Source organism: Narcine bancroftii, chromosome 4 (genome assembly GCF_036971445.1).
Source record: "Narcine bancroftii isolate sNarBan1 chromosome 4, sNarBan1.hap1, whole genome shotgun sequence".
Classification (NCBI taxonomy): domain Eukaryota; kingdom Metazoa; phylum Chordata; class Chondrichthyes; order Torpediniformes; family Narcinidae; genus Narcine; species Narcine bancroftii.
Window position 1 is genome coordinate 130,220,398 of NC_091472.1, and position 16,321 is coordinate 130,236,718.

At 42.1% G+C, this 16,321-nt stretch overlaps 1 protein-coding gene and 1 long non-coding RNA gene across 18 annotated transcripts in view; one reads left to right on the top strand and one right to left on the bottom strand.

Annotated features, from left to right (window-relative positions):
- Positions 1–4,016, bottom strand: part of LOC138761162 (uncharacterized) — a 174,747-nt gene extending 170,731 nt beyond the window's left edge. Inside the window, exon 1 of the long non-coding RNA XR_011356150.1 lies at positions 3,334–4,016. This is a non-coding gene — a long non-coding RNA (uncharacterized lncRNA). The remainder of the gene's footprint in view (positions 1–3,333) is intronic.
- Positions 4,017–4,027: 11 nt separating this feature from the next.
- Positions 4,028–16,321, top strand: part of LOC138761158 (protein-tyrosine sulfotransferase 2-like) — an 80,729-nt gene continuing 68,435 nt past the window's right edge. For 6 of the 17 annotated variants that reach the window (XR_011356146.1, XM_069932854.1, XM_069932855.1 and 3 more), the window contains exons 1-2: positions 4,028–4,270; positions 5,592–5,689. The gene's annotated coding sequence lies outside the window, so the exon portion shown is untranslated. Of the gene's footprint in view, positions 4,271–4,306; positions 4,469–5,426; positions 5,518–5,591; positions 5,690–8,189; positions 8,250–16,321 lie in introns of those variants that run through there. The other 11 variants (XM_069932861.1, XM_069932864.1, XM_069932859.1 and 8 more) reach the window with 8 other exon arrangements.

The window sequence follows — 16,321 nt, forward strand, 5'->3', positions numbered from 1 at the left end:
TAGGGATGGTCTTCTTAAAGCTCTATGTGCTCTTTCCAATACCAATCCATCAGGAAAAGATTCCCCAACATCTGGGGAATCCAATTTTTAAAAAATTTGACAGGATCTTGACCTTCTATACCTTTTGGCAAACCCACAATTTTCACAATATTTCTTCTGCTTTGATTTTCCAAATAGTCCATTTTTTTTGTTAACTCTTTTTCCCAGGCTCCTAAATCTTTAACTGATTTTTCCACCTTTACTATTGTTTCTGTATTGTTGTTTACATTCAGAAAAAGCTTCAAATTTTTTTTACGTTTTCCCGATTTTCTTTAACTTCTGCCTTAACAACAGTTAGGTCTGAAATTTTATTAGTATTCAATTGAACCAGCTGATGTAATAACATCCATATAAGAAGCAATACCTTCAAACATCATGTAAACAGGCTGAAGTGCAGTTTGAAATGCAGGATCCAGTCCATAAGTTGTAACTCACTCTCTTCCAGCTCTTCTTCCATTTTCTGTGCAGTGGTAGAGTAAGGTAAGTCCTCTTCTAGTTGTTCTTCAAAAGGCAGCATTCTAGTCGTTTTGCTGCGAGTTTGGACACCCAATGACGATCCCCCAACTTCCTCAGGGGGTCGTTACTGCTGTCCCCCCGCAGACCATTTTTTCATAAAATTATTAAGTTCTCCGTAATTAACAGAGCCACCCAAGCCCATAATCACTGCAGACTGCGTGTCTGCCGTCACAATCCTCTTCCTCCGCGCTTTCGTCTCTTCCAACGGGGGTGTTCGCTGTAACAAGCCTCCAGGCTTGTGCCCGACCTCTCGGGAGCACATTCCTTCCTCCGCAGAAAGGGTCGAACCAGCGCCATCTTGAGACTGGTGAGTAGCTGTTCCCTGAGCTATTGATCAGAAATCTGTAGCCTACATGTTCAGTACTAAACACAAAAGTAAAATCAAGAACAATAAGATGGCACGCTGGTGAATAGAATTCTCAACTTATAATTATGAGATCCAGTACAGACCGGGCAGGTTAAATTATCCCTTTGACGCATTGTCACGATCTGCTGCAGGTGCTCATCTGGAGGGGCTAAAAGAGATCCATAGCAGACTGCCACTCAAGAGTCATGAGATTCTTCCACTACATAAGGGCTAACAACCTTCCTTACTCTCTGGAAGAAGTCAGGAAACTGACTAAAAGCTGTCCTGTTTGCGCAGAATGCAAACTGCAATACTTCAAAGCTCTGGAGGCCATTCTCATCAAGGCAACCCAACCTTTTGAGAGGATTAGATTAAATTTTAAAGGGCCATTACCTTCTAACAACAAAAATGTATATTTTCTTTCTGTAACTGACGAATATTCCAGGTTTCCCTTTGTGAAACCCTGCCCTGACGTCTCGTCAGCATCTGTCATTAAGTCACTTGAAAGAGTTTTCAGCATTTTTGGTTTTCCCAGTTACATTCATACCGATAGAGGCTCAGCATTCATGAGCGCTGAACTGCGGCGAGCCCTTCTACGAAAGGGGATTGCCATGAGCTACAACCTGTAGAGCAATGAGCAGGTTGAAAGGGCTAATGCTACAGTCTGAAAGACTGTTAATCTTGCTTTAAAAACACATGATTACCCTGTTACCCGGTGGCAGGAGGTGCTGCCTGAGACACTACATTCTATTCGGTCTTTATTGTGTACTGTAACAAATCAAACACCTCATGAATGCTTGCCTTTCTTAGGAAATCAGGAACTGTGATGGACTGGCCAGCCTGTTTATCTGAGCCTGGATCCGTGCTGCTGAAGAGCCATGCTCGGGCATGTAAAACAGACCCCCTAGTCCAACTAGTTCAGCTACTGCATACTAACCCCAACTACACTCATGTTAAATTCCCAGACAGGAGTTTTGACACTGTACCCCTAAGTGATCTGGCCTCCTGGTTCACCCCTTCCTTGCACCCCTACTTAGAGTGAGCCTGAGAGGTTGAACTCAACCCCCCAGCCTGTGACCCTTAGTAAGCTTTCAGACGGCCATGCTGAGCCTCCACTGCCTAACGCTGGCGATTCTGGAGCAGGTCCAGAAGCCAGTCCTTCCCACACTACAGACCCAGGACCTGTACCAGTTCCCAAGGTTGCAAAGGAGCCACCTGTTTTGAGACGAAGCACCAGAATTTGTAAACAACCTGATAGGCTGACTTATTCATAAAACATCTCATTATATTTCGATTGCTTACTAGATTCTGGCGTATTTTGGCTGTTAGAGTATCTCAAGGCCAAACATGGTATCTATGTATCACTTGCTTCAGTCTTTCCTAGCAGCTGTCCTTTTGATTTTAACCCTTCTTCTGCCGGGGGGAGACTGTGGTGAATGTCTGCCAAGCTGCCTGTCTCCCCTCTGGCGAGCTTTGCTGTACTAACATTGGCTGTGCATTATCTCTACTGTTAAGGACACTGCCCTTGGATATAACTGTATATGCATCTATTGTCTTTCATTATTGTACCATGAGTTTCTGCTAATAAAAGCCATGATTATAGTTTGACCACATCGTCTTTGTCTACTTCATCAACTGGCACTTCAGTGTTGTAGCCAGTTTTTTCCAAAGAGTGCAGGTTCCTGGGTATCTACAATGTAGAGAATGTTTTTGGTTGCTGTTGTTTGTATTGTACTTGGACCATACTTTTTCCAAACACTTTGATTCTTCGAGTTATTTCAGTTTTTGCCCAGAGGTGTGGTAGCAAGCGTTCCTTTACCTGTAACGGCAGTAGGGACACCTCTGCCCATGTGTCTAACTCCATCTTCAGGGGGTGTCCATTTATTTTTAGCTGTATAAAGATTGCTTTGTTTGGTCCATTTATTCCTCGGATGTGTAATATCTCAGGAGCTGTAATTTCAGGAGCTTGAAGGTCAGCCGTTGGGCTGTTTTCATCATCCTTGCTAAGTTGCCTCTCTCTACAATTGTTTTGACTTCTGCTGTCTGCTTATTTACAGGCCACCTGAGCTTTAGAAGCAGACATTTAGCTTTGATCTGTCCTTCGCTTTTGCAATGGTTGCATTTAGAATTTTTGAAGCAACAGTGTTCTGGTCAGTGGTTGTATTTCCCACAACTGAAGCATTGTTGGCAGAAAGACCTCCTGATCAGTAGGTCTGGTTGACTAACATCCAAGTTTTTATCTGCCATTTCAGAGCTGTAGGCAGTTCTGAATGCAATCTGTAATGTAATGTCTTGATTCATTCCTCATAATTTTTGCCTTGCTTGGCAATTTGCCAGCCCATCACTAATCTGTCTCGCAGTGCCTGATTTAGAAACTGCTCAAAGTGACAGTGCTCTGCCAGTTTGCGCAACGATGTAAGGTATTTACTTACTGTTTCTCTTGGTCCTTGTCTCCTTTCATAGAATTGTAACCTTTCTGCCACAACTGGTGGTTTGGGGCTTAAAATGGTTCCTTAGAGCTGTGCATAATTCGTTGAATGTCTTCGTTCCTGGATCCTCCGGGGACAGCAAGGTCTTAAGGAGGTTGAATGTTTTGCTGCCCATTATACTGAGGATGAGGGCACATTTGTGGTTTACTGGACCTTCCACAATATTGTGGGCTACGCAGTAGTAGTTCAACCATTCTACAAGTAGTAGTTAAACCAACTTTCTTCTACTTTGTTGAACTTTCACTCCACCTTGCCTTGATCTTATGGCAGAAATTTGTTGGGGTTGGTAGGTTGTTGCTTTCTAACTTTCTTCTGTTATTTTCCTTCTCACAGTTGGTGCACGGAGCATGTGTCGGGTTCGTTTCGTTCCTCGTCACCACTGTTGTGGATGCACTCACACAATTAAGACTTGGAGACTTGATGCTTTCTCATCCTTTCGCCTCACCTGGCTACTGAAACATAGGGTTTGAAGGGTAGCGTCATGATGTCCAGCAGAGGGCGGGCTTATTATACCCAACAAGTCGAAAATGAGCACCAGACCCATTCCACCATGACTGAAAGGGAGGATTCATTTGGTGGCCATGGGTGCGCCCGTGAGCCAATGGGTACGGAGCAAATACACATGCGCAGTAAAGCCGAACGGGGTCTAACGGCTGTGCATCACTGCGATGGAATCACGCGATCGCTCGAGACGAATAATTTCAAAACGCCGGTTGTCTGCGTGAGTTCCCTCGCGCACCGACATCAGGTGGGCGAGCGAGCGAGGCCACGCAAGCGCCAAGAGCCCCGGGTCCGCGCGGCGTGGACGGCGCTCCTCTCATTTCACCAGGAGCCGACGGACAGCCTTTGCCGGGAAATTCACCTTGGGTGAAATCAAACGGTAATGAACGATCGAGGAGGGCTGACCTCATCCGTTTTGAATGGATTTAAAAGATGCAGCCCACGAGCTCGCTGCCCCTCGCCCAGGGCAGCGGGGGTGGGCTGACATGAACCGAGCTGAGCCCCCCACCCCCTCTAACCCTCCCAGGGTTGGGATTAGGAAGAAGGTTCTTGTGTCGGCTCGGTGGCAGAAGCAACGGTTCGGGGCGGCGGTGGGGGGGGCTGAAGGGGTGGGAGGGGGTGCTGAAGGGGTGGGAGGGGGGGGCTGAAGGGGTGGGAGGGGGGGGCTGAAGGGGTGGGAGGGGGGGGCTGAAGGGGTGGGAGGGGGGGGCTGAGGGGGTGGGAGGGGGGGGGGCTGAAGGGGTGGGAGGGGGGGGCTGAAGGGGTGGGGGGGGGCTGAGGGGGTGGGAGGGGGGGGGCTGAGGGGGTGGGAGGGGGGGGGCTGAGGGGGTGGGAGGGGGGGGGCTGAGGGGGTGGGAGGGGGGGGGCTGAGGGGGTGGGAGGGGGGGGGCTGAGGGGGTGGGAGGGGGGGGGCTGAGGGGGTGGGAGGGGGGGGGCTGAGGGGGTGGGAGGGGGGGGGCTGAGGGGGTGGGAGGGGGGGGGCTGAGGGGGTGGGAGGGGGGGGGGCTGAGGGGGTGGGAGGGGGGGGCTGAGGGGATGGGAGGGGGGGGCTGAAGGGGTGTCGAGCGGCAGCGCGGCAAGGAGCCGTGGTCGCGCGGCAAGGACGTGACCTGACCCCAGTGACTCTGGGCATGATTGACCACCACCCGGAAGTGGCCGTGGCTGCAGTGATACTGCGAACACCTTAACGTGACAAGTTTTGCTCCGTGTTCCCGAACCGACATTATTAACGTGGACTCTCCCTCTCATGCTGTCGCCGAGATCTTGCAGGGCGCAACTTGGCCTTTTTGGGGACGAAACAAAAAAAGTTCTGGGCGAACTGTACTGTGCCTTAACCACAAAATACCAATTGCTCTCTCCAATCTAACTTTGTTTTCTTTCTTGGCTGGATGCCCTCAATAATTATATATTTTAAAAGATGTTAAAGTGAAGGCTATTTTTGTGCTGCCGATTATTTTCAAGTGTAAATCTATTAAGATCTGATCTGTAATTTTGGTGCCTGACCCCGATTCGTACTTTCACTTCATTATTTTCAGACGTTACATGGTCCGATTTCCCCCCCCGGTGAACCTGATGAGCTGAAAAGGCGCACATGGAGTAGGACCCAGTTTAGTGGGAAACTCACTGGTGAGGATGACGCTGTTTTCATTATCCATAGAAACTAATTTTGTAAGAGGAAGCATCTGCCTGTGTTTTTACAGGAATAATCTATGATACCCTGCATCCTTTATCCTCCGATCACAAAAGTCTTCAAGAGAACCAGTATTTTCACCTGATGGCCACGAAGACATACAATGAGGTAGTAATTATAACTGTATGGTAGTAACTTAAAGTGATATAAAATGGGTGGAAAACACGACATGGCAGGGATCAGTGAATCTTGATCGGGATCTTTCAACTCTCTGAAATTGCTGATAATATTGGAACTTGAAAAAAATTGACTGTTTTGCACAGTGAGGAGTTGTATAATAAGCTGGTGATTTATTTCCATGTTCGTTTTGGTGACTTGTTAGACCTTTTCCTCCATCCTTCTGTTAAATTATCCCTACTTTGATAAAATATCTGAAATGAATTGAAAAAAGTGAGTTACTTGATGCATAAGACTGGAGATTTACTCTGTTGTCATATGACTTGTAAGAACAAAGCATGGACTGCTCTTTTAGAGAGTTGGTAAAGGTCCCTTGGGCTGAATGGCCCCATTCACTGCTATATGAATCAATTAAATAAGCATTTTAAAAATAATAATGTTGAATTAAATGTAACCAAAATGTGACAAAAAGGGTGAAGGTTTGTTTATTGGAAATGCTTGCTGTATGCTGAAATTCTAATGACATTTCAAAAGTATGTCATCCACAAGTATTAGTGTTCTATATTTTTAAGGAACATTTAAGGTCATCGGTCACACCTCATTTGAAATGTGGTCATATTTCATGACGTCGCTATTCATTTTCATTACTCGCTCCACATAAATATAGATGAGAAATTTATTTTAAGACCTTGCCCATACAAAAAGACTGATAGATACTAAAGTTCATGAGCAGTCTTATTTCTGTTCTAGTGGTCATGGGCACTGATGGCTTCAGAGAAGGGATGGTCAAAGCAGAGATCATTATTGGTTGGGAAAGGGAAAAGTTGAAAGATATTACAGATTTAAAAATTTTAGACTAAAAGGAAGAGACTTTTTTGTTTCAGTTTTTCACATACAGATAGGAGTCAGTAGTAATTAATGTCTGTAATAAAGACAAGTTTGAATGTGTGAATACAAAGGGCCAGGCATGAGAATATTGTAGTATTCTTTAAACCCATGACTATGGCAAGGCATGATTTAAATGCCATCTATATCTTTTCTAATGACACAATGGTCGTCAGCATAATCACTGACAGCAATGAGGAAACTTAGGATAGATCAGCTAGTTGAGTGGTGTCGCAATAACCTTACACTTATCATCAGCAAAACTAAGGAGCTGATTGTGGACTTCAGCATGGGGAAATCAGAACACAAACCAGTCCTCATCAAGGGGTCAGCAGTGGAAAGTGGTAAGAACTTCAAATTCCTAGGTGTTCACCTATTGAAGATCTCTTATGGAGCCTTCACGTCGATGCAAACATGAAGAAGGGTCACCAGCAGCTTTGTGAGAAGTTTGAGGAGCTTATGAATGTCACCAAAGATTTTCAAATTTCCATGGGTGTTCGTTGAGGAGCATTATGACTAATTGCATCACTGTCTGGTATGGAGGTGCCAATGCACAGGATAGGAAAAGACTATAGAAAGTTGTGAATTCTACTAACACCATCGTGGGCCTCAGTCTTCACTCCGAGGACGTCTACAAGAGGCAGTATCTCAAGAAAGCAGCCTCTATCCTCAAAGATCCTTACCACCCAGGCCATGCCCTCTTCTCAGGAAGGAGGTACAGGAGCCTGAAGATGAATACCCAATGGTACAAATAGCTTCTTCCCCTCTACCATCAGATTTTTGAATGGACAATAAACCATGGACACTCTTTTGCACTTATTTCAAAATGTGATTTATTTAATACAGTCATAAAACAATGAATATTATAAAATGTTCCTGATGATGAATTCTGATCTGAGAGGTGATTAAAATGATTGCCAGAAATACTCAGCATGTCAGAGACCATCAGTGGAAAGATACAGGGTTGCTATTTCAGTCCAAGACCTTGAAACCAAGGAATAAAAGAAATAGAAAAAAATATATAATTTTCAATAGCAGAGAAAATAAAGGAGATTGGGTGGAGAGAAAAAATGAATATCTCTGATAGACTGAGTCCAGCGTGATTACTGTGGCTGTCAAAAGCACATGATGTATTGACAGCAGGTTTGGCTACACAGATTGAGAGAGGATTTTTAAAAAAATCCCAGGATTGTCTATGGATGATGAGTAGAAATGTCTCGTTTTGATAGGAAGGAAGAAAAGTGCAAGTTACCTGAAGATAGTTAATTCTTTCTATCAGAGCTTCAAGTCATCCATCAGTGGATTTTTTTTCTTTGCTCAACATTTTCACTTGTAGCCAGGCTGCTGCACATCTCCCACGACTACTATTCCAGCAATATTTAATATTGACAAAGAAGTATATTGTTCTTCTTTTATGTTCATTTATTTGATCTCACCTGTTGAGAGATAGACTTTGTTCTATCCATCCCACTCCCACCTTGTCTGTTAATGAAAATTAATTTGATTTTTTTCTTTTCTAGTTCTGACAAAGAATCTTCAACTTGAAATGTTCACTGTTTTTCCACATGCTGAGTTTTTCCAGTTTTTTTTTCCTTCTTATTTCCAGTATCTGCTTTTTCAAAAAAAACCAACGAAGGACAATGGTTGTTGTGCTAGAGAAGCAGAGGTGAGCAATTTTATATGGGTGGAAATGGGCAACTTGAATTAGAGGATTTGAGAATTTTCAGCTGTACATGCATCTCAAAATTGCACCAATTGATTTTGAGATTTAAAAAAAAATAACTGTAGTACAAGAAACTGCTTTACCAACCAATTGTGGCAGTTAATGAGCTGGTTATATATGGGCTAGAAATCTGATCGGATTACTGGTTATTGCTAAATTAACTATTCACAACAGGGTTTATAGAGTTGATGTAGTTGTCTTTAATACCCCAGGATTCAAGAGGGAAATAAATTTGTATTTATTGATTGCTGTCCTGTGAGGTGATGATTATTGTATTTATGGCCATGAGATTAAGTCAGAATTGGCCTTCAGTGTGAGGCAACTTGGACAATCCTTTCATCTTCCATGTGCTGGATGACCATTCGTTGAGTCGTTGAATGATGCTTGCTCTTTGGCATGCATTATTACAAAACAAGTTCCTTCATTCATGGAAGGAAATTAGGGTAAAAAAAAAATAGCTGGCAACATTTTTTTAAAATAATTTGGGTTTGTGATTTGCTTCATAATTTTCTTTTTCAAGTAAAAGAGTAGTGTTTTAGGTTTTTTTTAAAAAAAAAACAATATCGTAACTGAGGATAGATAAAGCATTTGAAATCATTTTGGGTTCTCAGAGGTTGGTCATGGGCAGAATGGACCCACTTCAATTCACTTACCGCCACAATCACTCCACAGAAGATGTAATCTCACTGGCTCTCTCTCCATTCATCCCAAGATCATGTAGGCAACTGCAAAACATACATCAGGCTGCTATTCAATGAGAACAGCTCAGCTTACAACACCATCATTCCCTCAGTACTGTTCAGCAAGCTTCAACGCCTGGGCCTCTGGAACTGGATCCTTGACTTCCTCATTGGTTGACCACAGTCAATACAAATTGGAAACAATGTCTCCTCCAATCAGGATGTTTATTTAGCTCACTGCTCTATTTGCCCTACTCCCATGACTGTGGCTAGGCAGAATTCAAATGTCATCGACACATTTGTCAATTACGCCATGGTCATCTGCAGAATCACAGACTGCAATGAGGAAGCATACAGGAGTGAGATAGATCAGCTAGTTGAGTGGTGTCACAACAACAACCTTGCACTCAATGTCAGCCTAGGGAAATGATTGTAGACTTCAAGATGAGGATATCACAAACTAGTCCTCCTCGAATAGTCAGTAGTGGAAAGGGTTAAGAACTTCAAAATCCTGGGTGTCAACATCTCTGAAGATCTATTCTGGGGTCTATGCAATCATGAAGAAGGCTCATCACTGTCTATACTTAGTAAGGAGATTTGGTACGTCACCAAAGATTCGCTAATTTCTATAGGTGTACCGTGGAGAGCATTCTGACTAGTGGCATCATTGAATAGTAAGGAGGTTGCTCTGCACATGACCAGAAAAGATTACAGAAAGAAGTGAACTTGGCTAGCACCAGCCTGGGTGTCAGTCTTCACTCGATTAATGACCTCCACAAGAGGCGGTGTCTCAAGAAAACAGCTTAAGGACCCTTACTGCCTAGGCCATGCCCTCCACACTGCTACCGTTGGGACCGGCCTGAAGACAACTCCCAATGGTACAAAAAATGCAGCTTCCCCTCTGCCATCAGATTTTTTAATGGACAATGAATCACAAATACTACCTCACTTTTCTCTTTTGCACTTTTAAAAAAAAATGTAATCTCTAGTAATTTTGTACCTGTGATACTGCTGTAAATATTGTAACATGTCCATGACAATAAATTCTGATTCAGATGTTTTCTTTTTCAGTGAGGTTTTGTTCCAAGTCATGAAACCAAGTTTTATGACTAAATCGATTCAAATCCATTTCAAAAACAGATTTCTGATTCTGTTACTACAGTGGCAAGATGATTAGAATAATATTTAAGAATGTGTTTTTTAATTAACAATTCAAATATTTAGGATGGTTGGTTTTATTGACTTGAAATACACTGCTTAATTTTCTAGGTTTGGTGTGAAGGGAATAACTTCACTTCCACGCAGATTAAAATATCCTAATCGTTTCAAAATACAGTATATGTATTTATGGTGCAAGTCTCTTGTTTGGAAGTGAGCAGATGAGTATGCCATCTGATACAAAGAGAACAGGAACTGCTCTATTTAAAACAATGGTTTTGTGGGACAGACTCCATCATGCAAAGAGCTACTTGGGAACAAAACAATGAATTAAGTTGCAGATTTGGGTTCTTGAGCTTATCATACTATGTAAATTCTTAAAAACAGGTTTTTTTCAATCAAATTTAACTTGGTCTCCATTTGTTCAGGCCAGCTGCTAGACAGCCCTTTTTATTTATCAGATTTTTCTTGTCTGAATTTTGCAAATTTATCGAGATCAGTGGTTTTCTAACTTTTTCTTTCCACTCACATACCACTTTAAGCAATCCTTTACTAATCACAGAACACTAATGGCATAGGGACTTAAAGTGGTATGTGAGTGGAAAGAAAAAATGTGAAAACCACTGATCTAGATTAATTTGGATTATATCAGATGCACAAGGAAGATACCTGGTGAGCCTGTATCATTAATACAGAGGCAAAGCAGCCTTACATGTACTGTCCAACCAAGACCACCCGTAAAATAGGAGGAGCAACATTTTATTTTCTGTTTGGGCACTCTCCAACGAGATGGCTTTAATATTGACTTCTCTGGTTTATGCTAACCTACTGTGTTCTCTCTTTTCCTTTGTCTTCTTCCCTCCAGCTCCTCTCTCCCCCCCCCGCCCCAACCAAAACTCTTCCCACTCCATTCACAGAGCCTCCTCCCCAATTTGCTGACGTGCCCTTCCTCATCCACCTATTACCTCCTGCCTTTGGGACTATGCTCCTTTCTCCCCCACACCCCCCCCCCACCAATTTATTTTGTCATACCTTGATAAAGTGATCAAGCCTGAAAAGTTGGTTATGCATCTTTATATTTGCTAAAGTACAGTGTTTGACTTGCTGAGTTTCTACAGCGTTATGTTTTTACTTCAACTACGGTGTCTGCAGACTTTTTGTGTTTTACTTCCAACATTACTAATCTTCCATTTTATCCAGGTTAAACCATTTTGCAAGAATGTTGATGCTATTTCTGAGAGTAGAGGAGCCAATAATCCATTTTAGTACATTTAATGTATCTGCCTTTGTATAAAATACTTTTATAAAGTAGTAAAATGACGCAAAGTGCTTCAGAAATTGGCACACAAATTTGACACATTCTTGTAGTAATTTGATTTAAACATTCTGATTGATCATTCTTTGGAAATTTTGGGAGTAAGGCACACAAAATAACTGCTTTTCTGGAATTGAAGGTGATGCATAGTGTATTTACTCCAAAATGCAAATTATTTATTTTTTGGAAACATATGGAATAATGAAGAGTTTGGACAGAGTGGATGTGGAGATGATGTTTCCAATAGTGGGAAAGTCTTGAGGGAACAGCCTCAGAATACAAGGACATCTCTTGAAAAGCAATAAAAATTTTCTTTAGCCAGAGGGTGATGAATATGTTGAATTTGTTGCCACAGCCAGCTGTGGAGGCCAAGTTCTTAGGTAGATTTAAAGTGGTGGTTGATTGGTTCTTGATTAGCAAGGAGGTCAAAAGTTGTGAGAAGAAAGCAGGAAAATGGGGTTGAAAAGTTATGATTTAAATGGAAGAGTAGATGCAATGGGCTGGGTGGACTAATTATATTCCTATCCCTTATGGTATTGACCTCCATTCAGGTTGGTACTACTGATAACTTCAAAGCTGAGGAAATTTACAGATCAATATTGAACACCTTTTCTGTGCAATTTGGAAAGGAACCAAGGCAGGCAGTGCACCCACTCTGTGGTAAAGAATCACTCTTGCAGTTTGAAAAAAAAATTCTTAATCACGACATTCCAATGAAACCAACACAAAAAATGTTATCATACCAAAGGAGAACCATGCTTGAAACCCTGCGAGACGTGTTGTTGTGGATGACTGTACTTGGAACCTGCTGCAAATTTAGCTGCACTTGCCACCATGATTTGGTGTGGAGACATTATGTTGGATGAACAATTCAAATTCAGGACTGTAATTTGGCTACTGCTGGGCAGTGGAATCATCCGGTTCCACATATTGACAGATTGGTTGGATCTTAGTTTTCTTAATATTGGATGTGAGGAGAGCTATCTGTTTAGATATTAAATCTTCTCAGCCTGGAGATTTCTGTGGTACCATTAAATTGTCAATATATTAAACAGGTGCTGCCAGTCATCAGTAATGTCTGTGTTCACGAGACTGGACAGAGGTGCAGCCTTGAGTTCAAAATCTCAGTGCTGAGCAGCCATACTGCTCGCCCCTACTTCTCCACACTGAGCTATGGGAAGATTTGCTGCTGGACTACTGCTGGGTTCCCATCAAAGCATAGCCTGAGCAAATGCTTGTTTTGTGTATAGAAGATTTTGTACCAGTAAATGTTCAGACTGGAGGACCAAGTGTACATTCAGAAACTGAGTAGTGTCAGGTGGGGTGCTGGAGTACTTGCCCAGAATTTCCTGCCCAATAAATACCATGTTAACCTTTGTGACATACATTTGGCTTTGAAGATATGAAAGTGTCAACTTCTTAACTAAAGCCTCAATGACTTTATAGCTGTAATACAGTCACCTGTGGAGCTCCTGTGGTAGGGCAGAAGAGTAAATATAAGATCAAATTATGTTATATTACTTGCTGAAAATATAAATGAAAACTAAATTCCTCCTTCAATTGAAGGATTAACTGAAAAATATTGTTGACCTGCTGAAAAAGAAAACAATTTATATTCATTGAGATAATTTGCAACATTCGGCATGTGAGAAAGATCTTGGGAGCAAGAGTGTTGATAACCTTCCAAGAGGCCAGGTCAATATGGTACATGCACAGGCAAGCTGCAACAAAGCAATCAATCGGAAAATTTTTGAGATAATACACATTTCCTACAAATCTTGCTGTTTACAATAGTAATTTGGTGCCTGCTTGTTGAAAGAATAAACAACTTAATTGTTGAAAATTTCAAAAAATGTATTTACCATTTTATACAGCTAGTGTTTTTGTTGAATTTGGGAAAAGACTTTCATACTCACGTGAGATTTTGATGTTAGCATCTACTTTGGGATTTTTTTCTTTCATAATTTTAGTGGTTTCTTTATTGAGTTTGGTGTCTGAGCTGCTTTTATTATTGGTGTTATGGTGGTTTTCTGAAAATGACAGATATCCTGTTTGCATTTGTGGTTCCACGGCTCTTCTCCACAATTTTATATTTTTAATGTGTTTTCCTCCAGTTTTTAAAAAAAAATATTAAGTGTATGTATTTTTGTATGTTTGGAGCTATTCTGATTCAGATTTGATTTAAAAGTACTCTTTATGTTTGTTTTGGGTTGGGGTTAGAATGAAGAAAGCTATTGGGAGAAGTGGGATGTATTGTTTTCCTACTTGGCCAGATGTGGGAGATGGTTAGAAAATAATTATCAAGGTAAACAAACAGACAAAATGCATATTAGGAAAGTTTCCACATAGTCCATAAATGCAGCTGTAAGGAAAGCCAATTTCCTGTTTCCTACGGCACTTGCACAGATTCTCGGAACATGTATGCAAATTTGCTTCTTTTGACTGTCCGTGTGCACATCACATTTCATGAAATGGTTTATTCATTTAATGAAAAACAAGTTTTTACTTGGTTGTAAAAATAAGTTTAACTATTATTGCTAAAATAATGATCAATTTTTTCATTTTAAAATGTTTTAAAGAATTGGGAAGAAAATTTGCCAGTGGGGTTTTGTTTCTAAAGGACTAATGGAGATATTTAGAAATAAGGTTGTACTGATAGCTACAAGCACTGAAACACACCACAGGACATAGCGGGGTTTCACTTGAACTGATTTATTTGAACTTCATGGTGAACTCTGCCCTGCGCAAGCCATGACATCATCATACTTCCAAAGGCGTGAGCCGTGACCTAAACCACAAGGTACTGCAAAACCCCCAACGGTGCCATCTTCCTGTGTCTGCCCCACCGGCACGGTGTTACAAGCGGGGCTGGTTCGCCACGAGCAATGTGCGCTGCCACAAGGTGTTAGGTCTGCTTTGTTCATGAATGAGTGAGACAAACACCAGGCTGAGTCGAAATCAGGGTTCTTTGTTCTTTATTACCGGATTGTAACACTTGCGACCAACCATGTTAGTCGGAGAATGCATTCTGCCGTTATCAGCAAAATGGTGATTTTTTATACCCTTGGATATGTGCTTAGAACATCATCATATCATTACTTGTCCAATGACTAAAACTGTTGCTATCCTTTCCCTGCTAGCTTCCTGCCTCTCAATCCATCAATGTCTCTCTTATCTTGTAAGTACAAGGATGCATTCACATCTTGTTACTGCCCCGTACATTCCCATCTCATGATGTTTTACCTAACAGGAGTACAAGGACACCTCCCCTTCTTGTTACAGCCTTGTACAGGGTAACTCCCTACACATTCCCATCTCATGATGTTTTACCTTACAAAGGTCATAATTTTTATTTATTTAAGACATTGCATTAAAATAAATATTAAGAAATGCTTGTGGAGATGTTCTTTGGAAGATTTTATTTGGTCATATTTTGCTTGCTTTTTCCAAGGTTCCAATTTAAACTGTCAAGAGTTAGATCCAAAATAATCTTCTGAGGTTCTATCCGTGTGCTGAATCGAGGGTTGCAACCCTACTGGAGTCCACGGATCAGTTTCACAATCAAACTATTTTCAAAGCTGGTTGGTGGGCCAAGGGAAATGTAATTTGGCAAGCTTGCTTCTTTAGGTGGTGCATTAATTGTAAGAGTAAGGAAGTCATTTTGCAGCCCTCCAAAAACTTGTTGAGGCCACACTTGCAGCGTGCAATTCTGTTCATCTCATAACAGGAAGGGTGTGGATACAGAGGGTGTGGCTGCCTGCATATGAATGACAAGGTTAAACAACATTTGGTTATTTTCTCCAGATATTGGAGATTGGGGGGACCCTGATAGGAAGTTTATAAAATTGAGAGGTTTTGTTTGATAGGGTAGTAGAGAGTCAGAATTTTTTTCTCTCTCTGGGTTGTGTGGATCCTTGATGATTGCCACTACTCTTTGGACAACAGCATTTCATGTAGATATTCGCAATCTACAATGGTGGGGAGAGTTTTCCATGTGATGTACTGGGCTGTGTCCATTACCTTTTGCGGGGCTCTCCCTTCAGAGGTGTCGGTGCCGTGTTGTAGCGGGTCAGTACCCTTTCAGCTACACACCTGTAGAAGTTCATGCATCTGTCGATATGCAGGGCCATTTGTGCAAAGAATGGTAAGTCCCTGGAACAAGCTATTTGTAGCCCCTTTCACGCTTGCAAGTGGTCCAAGGAATTAACAGCCAGTCGGCCTAAAAAGGATTGAGTGTGGAATGAAAATCGTCTCCATGCTGGTGGCGTGAGATGATGTCAACTCATGCTGGGGATATGCACCTCTGCCTCTAGTGCAAACCCTGATGTCTGCAGAGGCTGGCATACAACCAGGAAAGTGTAGAACAGGCAATTGTCTTCTAGGACAGAAATGACCCAAGTTTGAGCACGAGTCCAGGAATATGAAGAAAGAAAAGATTAAAATGAAGGTATAAACTTTTGCCATGGATAAGTGGCAGTGGGGGAGAGAGAGGAAATAATAGCAATAGCAGACAATTAGCAATAGCAGACAATTTTTACACAGCAATAATTTATTAAGATTGTGGGGGTGGGGGGAAGCAATAGTACCTCCTGAATATCAGACTACTTCCTCTCTTGTCTTTAAGCAATTCTATGCACTCAGCAATATACGCACCTTTGTGGCGGCCCGCAATTGTGGAGATCGGGTCGGCACTTTGTGCGGCAGCAGATGTGGAGAGCGATCACTAAAGCAACTCCCAGGGCAACAAACTGCGGGTGGTAGAAGCTGGAACAGCATCAGACCAACAGCCCTAAAATGGCGTTGGTCAAGCTGCCCAGATAACTCAGCAGAAACAGGCTGGGGAAGAAGGGCTTTCATATTCG